General features: G+C 40.1%; 1 long non-coding RNA gene across 1 annotated transcript; it reads left to right on the top strand.

Annotated features, from left to right (window-relative positions):
* Positions 1-701: 701 nt before the first annotated feature.
* On the top strand, positions 702-13,257 carry LOC138976656 (uncharacterized). Its single transcript, XR_011459107.1, has 3 exons — positions 702-820; positions 7,097-7,251; positions 10,221-13,257. It is a non-coding gene; the product is annotated as an uncharacterized lncRNA (long non-coding RNA).
* Positions 13,258-14,548: the final 1,291 nt, after the last annotated feature.

The raw sequence follows: 14,548 nt of genomic DNA, 5'->3' as shown, positions 1-14,548 counted from the left end.
CTTACAGAAGTTTTAGGGACATTCACTGTGCTGTGGATTAGACACACCTGCAACGATAGACTTGGCAGTGCTCCGTTACTATAGGCTATTTAATTAATTCAATGTGAATTGGGGACAGATTTGGTTATGCGCACTTCAGTTTCTGCGTCAGAGTCCCGAATTTGTTCATTTACCGTGACTTTTTTTTCACAGCATGGTCAGTGCTGGTAATTATCCGCAATGTGAGCAGTTTAAACTTGTGCGAATTTAGGCACTTAAATATATGTATTCTAGCAAATACGTGCAAGGTTTACCGCTTTCAGCAGCAAAGAAGTATAGGTCGAGTCAGGGGAATTAACCTCCCTTTAATTAAGCCCACCATCCCCCCACCCTGGCCTTATTTTGCAAACCTCCCTTTTTAAGACCCTAGTTTTCCAGATCTGCTGTTGGTAATGCTGGTAAGTATTTACATTTAAAATTTTTTATTATGTAGGTTTTAAAGTAGCCTCAGTGGGGTGGGACTGATTCCACTGTAGTGTTTTTGGCTGAAGTGTTTTAATAGAATGTTTGCATGTATACCTTCACTCGTTCAGCTCCAGCGCTAGTCCTCCGTATAAAAAAGTAACCATTCATTATCACACACAAAGTAAGTGTCAAGTGTCATTGTTTCGGGTCTGTTCTTTCTCTTCGCCAGGTTTAAGCAAAAAGACGTTGAAAGGGAAGTCACCCTGCTTTCCCGTCATAATTTATCCAAGAACACTGACGAAGCCTGTCGGACAAGCCAACCAAGAAGAACAAGTACATACGAGTAAATTATCTGTGCCGTCACAGTGTAAATAAGGTAAACGTTTGAATAGAATCCTACGATTTCGGTCGGTTCGTCATTAGCATTTTTTAAGACTGCCTTTCTGTACGAAGTGGCTCGCGAACCGACGAGTACGGAGTTGCTCTCAAAGTCAAATGTTCTTTCTTTGCCTAGAGAGTAGAGTAGATGTGACAGACCCCCCCCCCCCCCCCTCCCCCCCGTGAAGTAGGTAGTGATCGCAAGGGCCAGATGAATCTGGATTGATTCGTGCAACCATGCAGCCTTTTAAACATCTTTCAGCCTTCCTTGTCTTTAACTGATTCTGAAGCATTTTTTCTTTTATAAATGCCGTATCTCGTCTGCATTCCAAAACTTTTGAGTTGTTTATTATAAAAGATCGAAACTAGCCACAACGAAGTTCGACTTGCCGACAAAGTCAGTTTGATGAGTGATTCCATTCCGAGTCAGTCATCACTGACATGATGTAATGAGCTCAATTTACCTTTACTTCCTTCTGTACTGTCACTGTCAGTGTTTACTCAAATTTGAAGTAACACCTACATGCAGATTATGGCACACCTGGCCCTTTTCATGGTGCATATTGCTATCGTTGCGTGTCATTTCTGCTCCGTGCCACTATCACTATGTATGCATTGATTATTTATATGTCATTTAACCCTCAGGCTGGTCGCGCTACTTTACCGAGACAGTGGAACCCCCCCTTTTACCACTTTAAATAATCTGACAAAATCAGGTCTTAAAATGGAGGGAGTCCTAAAATGGGGGTAATTTTACAGAGGTTATGAACAGAAAGTCTGAGAAAAGAAGGTCTTAAAAAGGAGGGAGTCTTAAAATGGGGGTAATTTTACAGAGGTTATGAACAGAAAGTCTGAGAAAAGAAGGTCTTAAAAAGGAGGGAGTCCTAAAATGGGGGTAATTTTACAGAGGTTATGAACAGAAAGTCTGAGAAAAGAAGGTCTTAAAAAGGAGGGAGTCTTAAAATGGGGGTAATTTTACAGCTCTAGGTTATGAACAGAAAGTCTGAGAAAACAAGGTCTTAAAAAGGAGGGAGTCTTAAAATGGGGGTAATTTTACAGAGGTTATGAACAGAAAGTCTGAGAAAAGAAGGTCTTAAAAAGGAGGGAGTGCTAAAATGGGGGTAATTTTACAGAGGTTATGAACAGAAAGTCTGAGAAAAGAAGGTCTTAAAAAGGAGGGAGTCTTAAAATGGGGGTAATTTTACAGAGGTTATGAACAGAAAGTCTGAGAAAAGAAGGTCTTAAAAAGGAGGGAGTCTTAAAATGGGGGTAATTTTACAGAGGTTATGAACAGAAAGTCTGAGAAAAGGTCTTAAAAAGGAGAGAGTGCTAAAATGGGGGTAATTTTACAGAGGTTATGAACAGAAAGTCTGAGAAAAGAAGGTCTTAAAAAGGAGGGAGTGCTAAAATGGGGGTAATTTTACAGAGGTTATGAACAGAAAGTCTGAGAAAAGAAGGTCTTAAAAAGGAGGGAGTGCTAAAATGGGGGTTCCAGTGTACATGTACCTGGTTGTCACGACATATGTCGCGCTACTGGCTCAGTCTGGTCGGTTCCGATTTACCTCCCATGGATGCGAAAACCTATATGACCATTTTTCTTTATTTTTCTCTCTGTTAATTCACCAGTGGCTATGTAACATGTGTTACAGAATTGCACCAGTGTAAGGGTTAAAATAATTGTTTATGAACATATACATATATATGAGCCATTTATAGCTGTAATGACGCGCGCTCTTTATCACTGCGTGTAGACAGCATAACATATCAACATATCTTGTGTTGCGACTACATGACAATACCACTGCTTCAGTACTTGTTTTATGACTCTTGTTCACCCTCTTCCTTCCTCTACTGTGTGTGTGTGTGTGCATGTATGTATGTCAGTGTGTGTGTGTGAGAGAGAGAGAGAGAGAGAGAGAGAGAGAGAGAGAGAGAGAGCTTATGGTCATTATTTGCCAAATTTATATGGATAACATTGACATTTCTTTCTTACTATGCCATTTATATTTACTCATTTGTTCCTTTTTACATTTAGTCAAGTTTAGTCTCTGTGTGTGTGTGTGTGTGTGTGTGTAGAGCGATTCAGAGTAAACTACTGGACCGATCTTTATGAAATTTTACATGAGAGTTCCTGAGTATGATATCCCGAGACATTTTTTTCATTTTTTTTATAAATGTCTTTGATGACGTCATATCCGGCTTTTCGAGAAAGTTGAGGCGGCACTGTCACGCTTTCATTTTTCAACCAAATTGGTTGAAATTTTTGTCAAGTAATCTTCAACGAAGCCCGGACTTTGGTATTGCATTTCAGCTTGGAGGCTTAAAATTTAATTAATGAGTTTGCTCATTAAAGTTGTCATTAAAATCGATTTTTCACAAACAGATTTAAAATTGATTGCATCGTATTCTTCATCACATTCTGAATCTAAAAATATATGTCATGTTTACTCTTAAAATGTGATCACAATTAACAAAAATAGAATAATTAGTCTAACGATTAAAATGTAAGAAATCGATCCAAAAATGATGTCATCTTATTCGTGATCATTTCCTGATTCCTAAAACATATAGATATGATAGGTTGTATTCAAAACAAGCTCAGAAAGTTAACAAGAATACAGAAAAGCGCGCTTTCCTGCTTAGCACAATATGCAAACGCGCTAATCTGGCGTGTCAATATCACTACGTTTTGCATGTGGAAGGTGAGCGATTTCCTTCACGCGGGGATTGACGAAGCTGTACTGTCTTGGTGAAAAAATACAGTGCGTTCAGTTTCATCCCGTGAGTTCGACAGCTTGACTAAATGTAGTGATTTCGCCTTACGCGACTTGTTCAGTTCTTTAATTCTTTCCAAAATGGTACTTGGTAGCATACAGAGAGAAGTGCGTGCAGGGTTGCGCAAATAGTAGTTCTATGAACTTATAATGGCTATTATAGTAGTATAGAGAACATTGGTTTAAAAAAAATAGTGATATTTGACACGTAAGGCAGTGGAGACATATTGTGAAAATGGCACACATGCCTAATGTGTCAATAGCGCTACATGTTGACCAGTGCTCTACTAACTGAGCTTTCATTTTTAAAAGTATAATAGGGAAATACATGTGGCAATTTAAGATATATTTTCTAGTGAATCTAACCTTCAAGACTGAGTTCGAATGACATTTCCTGTCCTATATTTTGAACAAACCTGCAATTATTTGCTCAAAAATGCTCCAAACTGTGCTTATTAATGAAATGAACTGCAAATTAATTGAACTATTTTCTTAGACAACTGATCTATGTTCAGAGTGCTCCCTTCCCTTTACTATTATATTTTGTTCAGTGCTTTAGGCCAACAACAAAAAAAGTCTGTTTACGGTAACCCGACCGACCCTATTTTTTTCGCGCGACCCTAGACATTTTTTTTGGCATTTGGGAAAAAAAAACACCAAAATTTAACGTAAAAATATGGTTTTATTGAAAAAAAAAATGGGGGAAAAAAAAATCCTGACCTACCGACCCTATTTTTTTGGCCTATGTTACCGTAAACAGATCTATTTTTGGGGGGGCTCAATTATAGTACACATTGGTCCTGACAGACGAGACGAAAGCGTCAAATTCAGGAAGTCAAATCTGTATTCTACTTCTAGTGAGGGAGTATTCGTTTTATGCTGTACTGAGGGCTAACCTGTCCTTAATTGAGCCCGAAGTCAACTTCGCGAAGACTTCTGGTAGTCTTTTTACCGAAAACTTAGTGCTAAAGCTTTGTGCGTCCAGCTTTGCGAAGTATACTTCGCATAGTCAACTTCGGCCAATTAAGGACAGGATTATACAGCGTAAAACCAAGTCATTGTTCATTTGAGAACATTGGCCAGATATCTCGAAAGACTACCCGACACAGTATTTTAAAGTAGAATATTTGAGTGTTCACACACTTATTATAATGTATTCCTTGTGTGTGGTGTCATCCATTCAACTCCAAAACTTAATTTTGTATAGCACTTAAGGCGATTTCTAATCTGTTCTCAAGCAAAATTGTGTAAATTGTCGTTGTAATTCACAAACCTCGTATTTTAATTTTTGCTGTTTTGAAAAAAAACCACCGCTTTAAATACAACTTCAATTCATGGGTTAATATTTTTTTTTAAACAGTGCAATACCATTCTTAATGTGTGTTAATATCAGTTATTAATGATATTCCATTCAATTATAAAAAGTATTGAGAAATAGGAGCTTTTTATCCAAAGGAGTCAGTCATCCAGAAGTGGCATATGAGACAATGACAAAAGGTGACGTTTTCATGTCAGTATGTCCCAAATGACATCACCAGTTCATTTTTCATTCTATCTAATCTGTTTTCGTTCTATTTTGTCTAATAACATGCGTTAACAATTGATTGCCAACTGGAATGGAAGAGCACAAAAAGTGTAACTTGATATGTAGTTTCTCTAGAGGGAAAAACATCTTCCACTTTCATGTCAGTGTGTCCCATGCAACATACATATGCCAAACAGCTATGTGTAAGTAGATTATTTGTTAGTGGTATAGAAAATATTGATCAACAATCAAAGTCAGTTTTCACATTCATTTTCTACCTATTTCTTATTTGTTTATTCTTTTGGCAATGGTGAAATGTCAGCAATCGTGTGTCATTCGGGACAGTAGACATGACACCTGACCTTTTGTCACTGTCTCATATTAATATACTAGATGAATACCCGCTTTGCCGGGTACGGCTGTGCCGGGAAGAAGTCGAGCCGAATACCCGGCTGTGCTGGGGACCCGGTTGCCGGCGCACCGCACGGAGGAAGGGAGATAAACGTGGCTGAAAACACTGGAGAAGATAAGGAAGAGTTACTGGGAATGGATCCAGAGAAAAACCAAAATCGGTTCAGCGCTGCGCGCTGAGAGCACGTGTTGAAATATCTCATCGATGAGGTTGTGTCCGGGGTGTAGCTGAATATGGTCTCCAAATTTGAAAAAGATCCACCGAGAACTTTGGCTGTGCATCGCGGACACACACACACACACACAGACAGACACAAGTCGTATATATATATAGAAGAGTTTTCTTTAATGCAAGCTAAAAATACAACAGCAGGAACCCCGTATCTTTCATATACTGACATAGTTTCCGTCAAAGTGTGGCACGAAAACCTCGTAGGTTTAACTTGAGCGTTTTTTTGTTGCTGCTCACTCAGAAAAAAAATGAAGATACGAGTTTTCTTCTCAAAAACTTTTCTTCACTTTGGAAAGCAGTTGGAGCTACGAGCTTTGATCACCACACGGGCAACATAATAAGAGAGCTTACTATTGTTTTAGTTCCAAGACATACAAGGTTTATGAATTACAGCGACGGGCGCAGTGGCGTGGTGGTAAGACATCGGCCTCCTAATCGGGAGGTCGTGAGTTTGAATCCCAGTCGCTGCCGCCTGGTGGGTTAAGAGTGGAGATTTTTCCGATCTCCCAGGTCAACTTATGGGCAGACCTGCCAGTGACGTAACCCCCTTCGTGTGTACACGCAAGCACAAGACCAAGTGCGCACGGAAAAGATCCTGTAATCCGTGTCAGAGTTCGGTGGGTTATAGAAGCACGAAAATACCCAGCTTGCGTCCCCCGAAATAGGCATATGCTGCCTGAATGGCGGGGTAAAAACGGTCATACACATAAAAATCCACTTGTGCTAAAAACATGAGTGAACGTGGGAGTCTAAGCCCATGAACCAAGAAGAAGAAGAATTACAGCGACAACATGTCACCGCTATCAATGGCAAACAAGTAGGATGGAAAGGAAAACAAAGACAGCACATGGATAAAACACAGTCTAAAAATATTACCGAAGCACAACCATTTAAAATATAAATAACTTAGTGTTCAAACACTTTTTTAAGGTATAGCTCTTGCGTTTGGCGACATTATCCTAATCCCAAACCCAAATTCTGTAGTTTATTGAGCAATTTGAGCCCTTTTTAACAATAACAACAATAACAACACTTTATTGTCAATTAAGAGAATTTAGAATGGTCACTGCAGAAGGAATGAAAGACTTTTTAAACTAGTTCTTGCGTGCCAAAGGGACCTTAAAACGTTTACCTGAAGGGAGGATTTCAAAACAAGGGTTGAGAGTTCGAATCACGGACAATTTTGATAGCTTTTCGCTTTATAGCAGCTTGGTAGAGACTGGTTTGGTATCAAGTTTGCCGACTGTCCCAACAATTTGGTGCAGTTTACCCTTGTTTTTTACATTTGACCACGATTCTCGGTTTTAAGTGCTAAATTTTTTTTCCCAACAGCCACGCTTTGAAGAGGATACAGTCGGGGACCACCGCTTCTTACTTCATTATGGAAGAGCGAGACACAGCCGTTCCGTCACACGTCATCAAGACTGAGGTTGATGTCACTGAAGAGACTTCGCACTGGTGGCACACGACTCAACCACATCAACATGGTAAAATTAATGAAAAACTTCAAATGTGAAAGACAAGAACCAATTTGTGTCAAATTTGCAAACCTTTGCTAAGAATGTTTGGTTTTCCTGCAGACTCTTTGCTTGTGTTCATTGTTACCGTGACATTCCGTTCTTTTCAATGCTGAATAAAATGATAGAAGATACCTTTAAAATGTAAAGGGACGACTTGGTTGCATCAGTTTTGATCGATTAAGTTTACTTGTACTTAAAATGGAACATGTTTCCCTTGAAATGTGCATCAATTTTCTACCTTTGGATAATTTGAGCCTTTACTTTAAATTTGTACGTGCAGATTTAGTCGCAGCCCTGCCGGACTCAGTTTATGGAATGAAGCATAAAAACTTAATAACCATGCACACAATTTTGAATTTCTGCATAATTATGAGAACAAAATCTATAGGACTACCATTTATTGAAATAGTTTTACACATGCAGTTACGTATGACCTCATACCTGGTCAAGCAAATATTGGGATTTTGGGGGTACTTTTTCTCTTGAAAGTATTTTTAAAAGCTGATTCCCTAACACACAAGGTACTGCCATTTGCTGACTGGGCATAACACTTTCTAGAATGTATTCACATTCACTTTATCAGCGCCAAATCAAGGAACTGACAACCCTAAACCCTTTTGCCAGAACAGCATTGTCTTTTCCTTTTCATTGATTTTGTCTGATTGATATGCATTTCAAAGAAAGGTAAGTAGGTAATTTTCTTTGCCGTGTTTTGCTGTATACACTTATGTAACACAGGGTTACCAGAAACATTGCAAAACCCGGTCTGAACTAGAACATGTATTTATTATTTTATTGCTGTGCATGCTGTTAAAGGGTACTCTTTAGAAAACAATACATGTACACACATTCAGCATATGGCTGGAGATTTTCTGATACAGTCAAACCTTCTTTTAAGACGTCAAAAATTCTGAGAAAATCAAGTCTTAAAGGTGGTCGTCTACATTTTTGCTTTTTTTTCTCAATAATCTTATGGTTAGATTTCGATACAAAATTATGTCAAATGATGAATGAACCATGGGGAAAAAAGTTAGAAAAAAAAATATATGTAATAAAAGATGTTATCTTTGGGTAGCGTGACTCACGCTTTCAATATTTTGTTTTCTGTTTGCTGAGAACATGTGCTTTGCCTAAAAATACTGACCAATCAAATTCATGTCACTATGCTTATAGCCACGCCCAAACAAGTGCAGCAACACTGACACTGGAGCGTTGTCCAAGCTTTTTTTTAAACGCACGAAATGCACGGGATTTGAGAGGAGTTTTGCGCTTGGCATTTTCCAAATAAGGATATCCTACTATGAGTACTACGCTGGAATACTACAATGAATTTTCAAACGGCTACACTGGCTTTGTCTTTCCTGGTTGAAAGGGGGTGTATTGTTGATATTTGTAGATAATAGACTCTGCATTTTAATGGTCAAATGGCGATTTCGGTATAAAAATGTAGACAAGGACCTTTAATTGGGAGGCAGTCTTAAAATGGAGATTAATTTACAGAGGTTATGAACCCAAATTCTGAATTAGAAGCAAGGGCCAAGGTCATGATAGGAGGGAGGTCTTAAATTGGGGCTTAAAGGGGGGGGGGAGGGTTAACGTTAACAGTGTCTGCAATACAGCATGACATAACATTATGCATTGATAACAGAGGATGTACAGGACGTAGAAACAGATTTTTGGGGCACTTTTTTTTGAATTTATGTATGCTTACAGTTGATGTGAGTGTGTATGCAGTGCATAGGGATTTGAATGAAACTTTAAAATAAATTAAGTCTACTTCACGCAGTCTAAAATGATAAAATTTAGTCAGTTTTGACTTGAGTTCCTGCTACTGCTTTTAGCTATGTCTAATTATCAAGCAGAATTTGGTTTGCCAGATACAAACCAAAGGAGGTACATTGATTGATACAGTTGAACATGTCTATAATGACCACGCAATGGACTGACCAAATGTGGTCGTTATTGACATGTGGTTGCTATGGAAAGGTGATTTGTATAGAAGATGGACGGGCGCTGTGGCGGGGTGGTAAGACGTCGGCCTCTTAATCGGAAGGTCGAGGGTTCGAATCCCGGTCGCGGCCGCCTGGTGGGTTAAGTGTGGAAATTTTTCCGATCTCCCAGGTCAACTTATGTGCAGACCTGCTAGTGGCTTATCCCCCTTCGTGTGTACACGCAAGCACAAGACCAAGTGCGCACGGAAAAGATCCTGTAATCCATGTCAGAGTTCGGTGGGTTATAGAAACACGAAAATATCCAGCATGCTTCCTCCGAAAGCGGCGTATGGCTGCCTTAATGGCGGGGTGAAAACGGTCATACACGTAAAATTCCACTCGTGCAAAAAACACGAGTGTACGTGGGAGTTTCAGCCCACGAATGCAGAAGAAGAAGAAGAAGTATAGAAGAAAAACTCATCTGGGATCGTTCGGAGTGTTTGTTGTGGGCAGGTGGTTGCTTTCGAGGGGTGTTTGTTGTGGGCAGGTGGTTGCTTTCGAGGGGTGTTGTGGGCAGGTGGTTGCTTTCGAGGGGTGTTTGTTGTGGGCAGGTGGTTGCTTTTGAGGGGTGTTTGTTGTGGGCAGGTGGTTGCTTTCGAGGGGTGTTTGTTGTGGGCAGGTGGTTGCTTTCGAGGGGTGTTTGTTGTGGGCAGGTGGTTGCTTTCGAGGGGTGTTTGTTGTGGGCAGGTGGTTGCTTTCGAGGGGTGTTTGTTGTGGGCAGGTGGTTGCTTTCGAGGGGTGTTTGTTGTTGGCAGGTGGTTGCTTTCGAGGGGTGTTTGTTGTTGGCAGGTGGTTGCTTTCGAGGGGTGTTTGTTGTGGGCAGGTGGTTGCTTTCGAGGGGTGGTCGCAAGTGCAGTTTTGGTGGTATGAACAAGCAATGGATAATAATCAGTATTTTCCTCATGAGTATTTCCTCACGAATATAGCTCTTGCTTTCTTTTCCAGTGTCAGTGAGGGATGCTGTGGCCACAGAGAACACAGAGAACACACCTACCACGCATGCAGTGCACACCTTGGAAGGACAAGCTGCAGTCGGCACGCACAGTGATACCTGGCTCAAACAAGATATACAGACTCCAGAAACACAGACTGCAGCCAGCAATTGCGAAGGCATGTATCTGAAGCAAGAGATAGGGGAACATCCGTCTGACAGTGTCAGTGACTCCAGCAACAGTTCAGTGTCAGCAACAGGTTGCGTGGAAAGTTGCGTGCCTGTGTGTGAAGCGGAAGCAGGAAAGACATGTGATTCTGTACCAGTGTCGATGTGTGAGGACTCATCTCTCCATTTCCGTCTCCTGCAGCAGCACATGGCACTTACACATGCTGGTGAGAAACCATATCTATGTACCCAGTGTGGGGTAACATTTACAGATCCCACCGATTTGAAGCAACACATGTCTGGTACAGGGTGTGACGCTAGCTTCACAAAGTGGGGTTATTTGAAGCAACGCATGCTAACACATACAAAAGGGAAAACACATGTTTGTACAGAATGTAGTGCTACGTTCACACACAGAGGTACTTTTAAGAGACACATGTTGACCCATACAGGAGAGAAAGAACATGAATGTACAGTGTGTGGTGCCAGGTTCGCCCAGTCTGGTACTTTGAAGCGACACATGATGACGCATACTACAATTAGGTTAAAAGATCATTCATGCACAGAGTGTGAAGCAAGTTTTCCAGAATTTGGTTCTTTGAAACGACACATGTTTACACATACAGGAGAGAAAAAGCATGCATGTACAGAGTGTGATGCTAGGTTTGCGCAGTCTGGACATTTGAAGCGACACATGTTGAGTCACACAGGGGAGAAAAATCATGTCTGTACAGAGTGTGATGCAAGGTTCACACGGTCTGGTAATTTGAAACTACACATGTTATCGCACACTACAGGAAGGAAACAACATATATGCACAGAGTGTGATGCGAGATTCACAGAGCTTGGTAATTTGAAGAAACACAGGGTAACACATACAGGAGAGAAAAACTATATATGTACAGAGTGTTGTTCTAGGTTCACACGATCAAGTTCGTTGAAGCGACACATGTTAATGCATGCAAGGAAGAAAGAACATGCATGTACAGAGTGCGATGCTAGTACGTAGTTTGTAGCAACACACAATAACTATACCAATTTCTTACACTGCCGTTGTTTGAAGCAACATTTGCTCAAACATGAAGCAGAACATTCAAATGTGTGCATAGATGTGATGTGACATTTGACAAATCCATTGATTGCGAACAACATATATATGTATTGAGCTGCGGTATGAGAAACAAACACATGCATCACATGGTGCGATGCTTGATTAAAACAGTATTTTGAAGCAGCAAATATGTTCAGGCACACAGGAGAGAAACAGCATGTGTGTGCAGAGAGAAACAGATGATTCAGCCTATTAGATACATGTAGTCTAAGTGATCAATATGGTATAATTAATTCAAGAGAGAAACCACATGAAATAGTTTTGTGTGATGGATGATTCAGCACACCTGGAAGTATATAAGGTGACATATCACATACAAGAGAGAAACCACATATAAACACTACATTGGGGCGTGCACATTAAAGATCCCACGATTGACAAAAGGGTCTTTCCTGGCAAAATTGTATAGGCATAGATAAAAATGTCCACCAAAATACCCGTGTGACTTGGAATGATAGGCCGTGAAAAGTAGGATATGCGCCGAAATGGCTGCGATCTGCTGGCCGATGTGAATGCTTGATGCATTGTGTAAAAAAAATTCCATCTCACACGGCATAAATAAATCCCTGCGCCTTGAATATGTGCGCGATATAAATTGCATAAAAATAAAAAATAAAAATAAAAAAAATCCCTGCGCTTAGAACTGTACCCACGGAATACGCGCGATATAAGCCTCATATTGATTGATTGATTGATGATGGGGATTTTGCTCATCTGGTAGTCTAAGGTGATTTGCTATCACATAGAAAAGAAGAACCGCATGTGTGCACTTTGTTTGATGGAAGGTTGAGGTAGTCAGGAAGCCTGAGGCAACACAGTATCGTGTCATATACAGATACAAACCACATGTGGCATCTGTGTGAGGACAATTACACAAATCTCTCATTTGCAGGATCATATGTTGAGACATGCGGCACAACAAACACACGTGTGCACAGCTTGTGATGTTGAATTTATGAACATGTAAACTTTTTTCTGATGGAATCCTATTTTTGTGTCCAGACATGGAGCAATATAAAGGGACAATTAATGACTTGAATGAACACATGGTAAAACTTAAGCAAGACTGGATATCAAAACATGTTGACAATCTGTTGACCTAAAAGAATGAAACTGAACACGACAGATTTCTTTTCACAGAGAATTAGTTGATGAATTAGAAGAAGAAGAAGACTAGGAAATTATGATGCTGTTTCATTGAGGCAAAATTACTTGCGGCTAGCATACTGCTTTGCAAAACAGCGAAGGTGAAAATGAAATGATTTTTGTGCTAGCGAGACAAGAATTTAAACATGATTGGTTGATACTGAAAGAGTTGCACTCGTCGTTGAACAGACAATGGGATTTGCAGCTCTTGCATCTACCTTGTTTTCTCATGTAGCAAGTTCTTCCATAGGGACACTCGCCTACTCTTGCCAAATCGTAGCGGCGAGCAGTTCCCACTGGCTTCACTTGCCATATCTTGCCGCTGAGAAACGGAGGCCTGTGCTAGTCCAAACTGGTCGATGGAGACAGCTACAGCCGTAAAAGAAACGAACATGAACAAAATAATTCATTTTCTGCTCTTTTAATCATTTACATGTATTGAATTTCTGAATTCCATTTCTGTATGGAAAAAAGTGACACATGTACCAGTAACATTTTGTATGGCCAGCACATGCAAAACCCGGTAACTTGTGTGTTATTATGTTATGCTTTATTTTCTCTATCACTGTGACAAGTCAAACATGTAGCTTAATAGGACAGACCTGAATCAATAAATAATCTTTTGTTTAGTCTGTGCGTGTTTGGGTGTGTGTGTGTATGTGTGCGTGTTTGTTTTTCAGTAGTGTGTATGTGTGTGTGTGTGTTTGTGTGTGTGTGTGTGTGTGTGTGTGTGTGATCAAAGCTTCTGTCCTCATACAAAAGAGAAAATCAAATCGACAGCTTGTGCAGTGTAGACATTTCATGATGAATTCATTTTTACACCCCCGGTATAGGGGTGTTTATAGGATTCGGTCGATGTGTTTGTTTGTTTGTTTGTGTGTTTGTGTGTTTGTGTTCGCATATAGATCTCAAGAATGAACGGACCGATCGTCACCAAACTTGGTGAACAGGTTCTATACATTCCTGAGACGGTCCTTACAAAAATTGGGACCAGTCAAACACACGGTTAGGGAGTTATTGGTGGATTAAGATTCTACAAGGACTTATAGAGGGACATATTAATGGTCAAAGGGAAATAACCTTTTCAGTTGGTGGCAGTGAGAACGGGGGTGTTTTTCCTACCTCGGAGGAATTTCTTGTTCAGATTGATATTAATTAAACAAAACAAACAAAAAAACGTAAAATGTTAATCCCTTAGGTTAAACCTTAATTAGTTATCAACGTAAAGACAGTTTTCGAAGTTGCAGGTCTGTCTTTCTATTTTTAATTATTTGTCCGCTTTCGTTCCTTCCACTCCTATTTCCAATTCGTCCCCGTGCTGTGTTCGTTTGGTTGTTGTGGCAAGTAATAAGAAAGTGTGATCAGAAAATGTAACTAGCGGCCACCCGACGTGAAAGTGAAGCTCCCCCTTCCCCCAACACCACCATTGCTGCCCATTCTCAGTTCCCCATTTCATCATAGCACTAGCTGATCAAAATCTGAATGTCCTATTATTTTGCAACGTGGCTTAGAAAATAAATGCCATAGATAACATGTAAAGCAGGTGGCAAAGAAAATATAGAAACAAAATCTCCTTCATTTTCTCTTCTTTTTTTCTAATTATATTTAGTCAAGTTTTGACTAAATATTTTAACATCGAGGGGGAATCGAAACGAGGGTATGGTGTATGTGTGTCTGTCTGTCTGTGCGTGTGTGTGTGTGTGTGTGTGTGTGTGTGTGTGTGTGTGTGTAGAGCGATTCAGACTAAACTACTGGACCGATCTTTATGAAATTTGACATGAGAGTTCCTGGGTATGAAATCCCCGAACGTTTTTTTCATTTTTTTGATAAATGTCTTTGATGACGTCATATCCGGCTTTTCGTGAAAGTTGAGGCGGCACTGTCACGCCCTCATTTTTCAACCAAATTGGTTGAAAT

The sequence above is a fragment of the Littorina saxatilis genome, linkage group LG9 (genome assembly GCF_037325665.1).
Source record: "Littorina saxatilis isolate snail1 linkage group LG9, US_GU_Lsax_2.0, whole genome shotgun sequence".
In the NCBI taxonomy this organism is placed as follows: domain Eukaryota; kingdom Metazoa; phylum Mollusca; class Gastropoda; order Littorinimorpha; family Littorinidae; genus Littorina; species Littorina saxatilis.
This window is presented reverse-complemented; position numbering and strand designations above follow the sequence as displayed.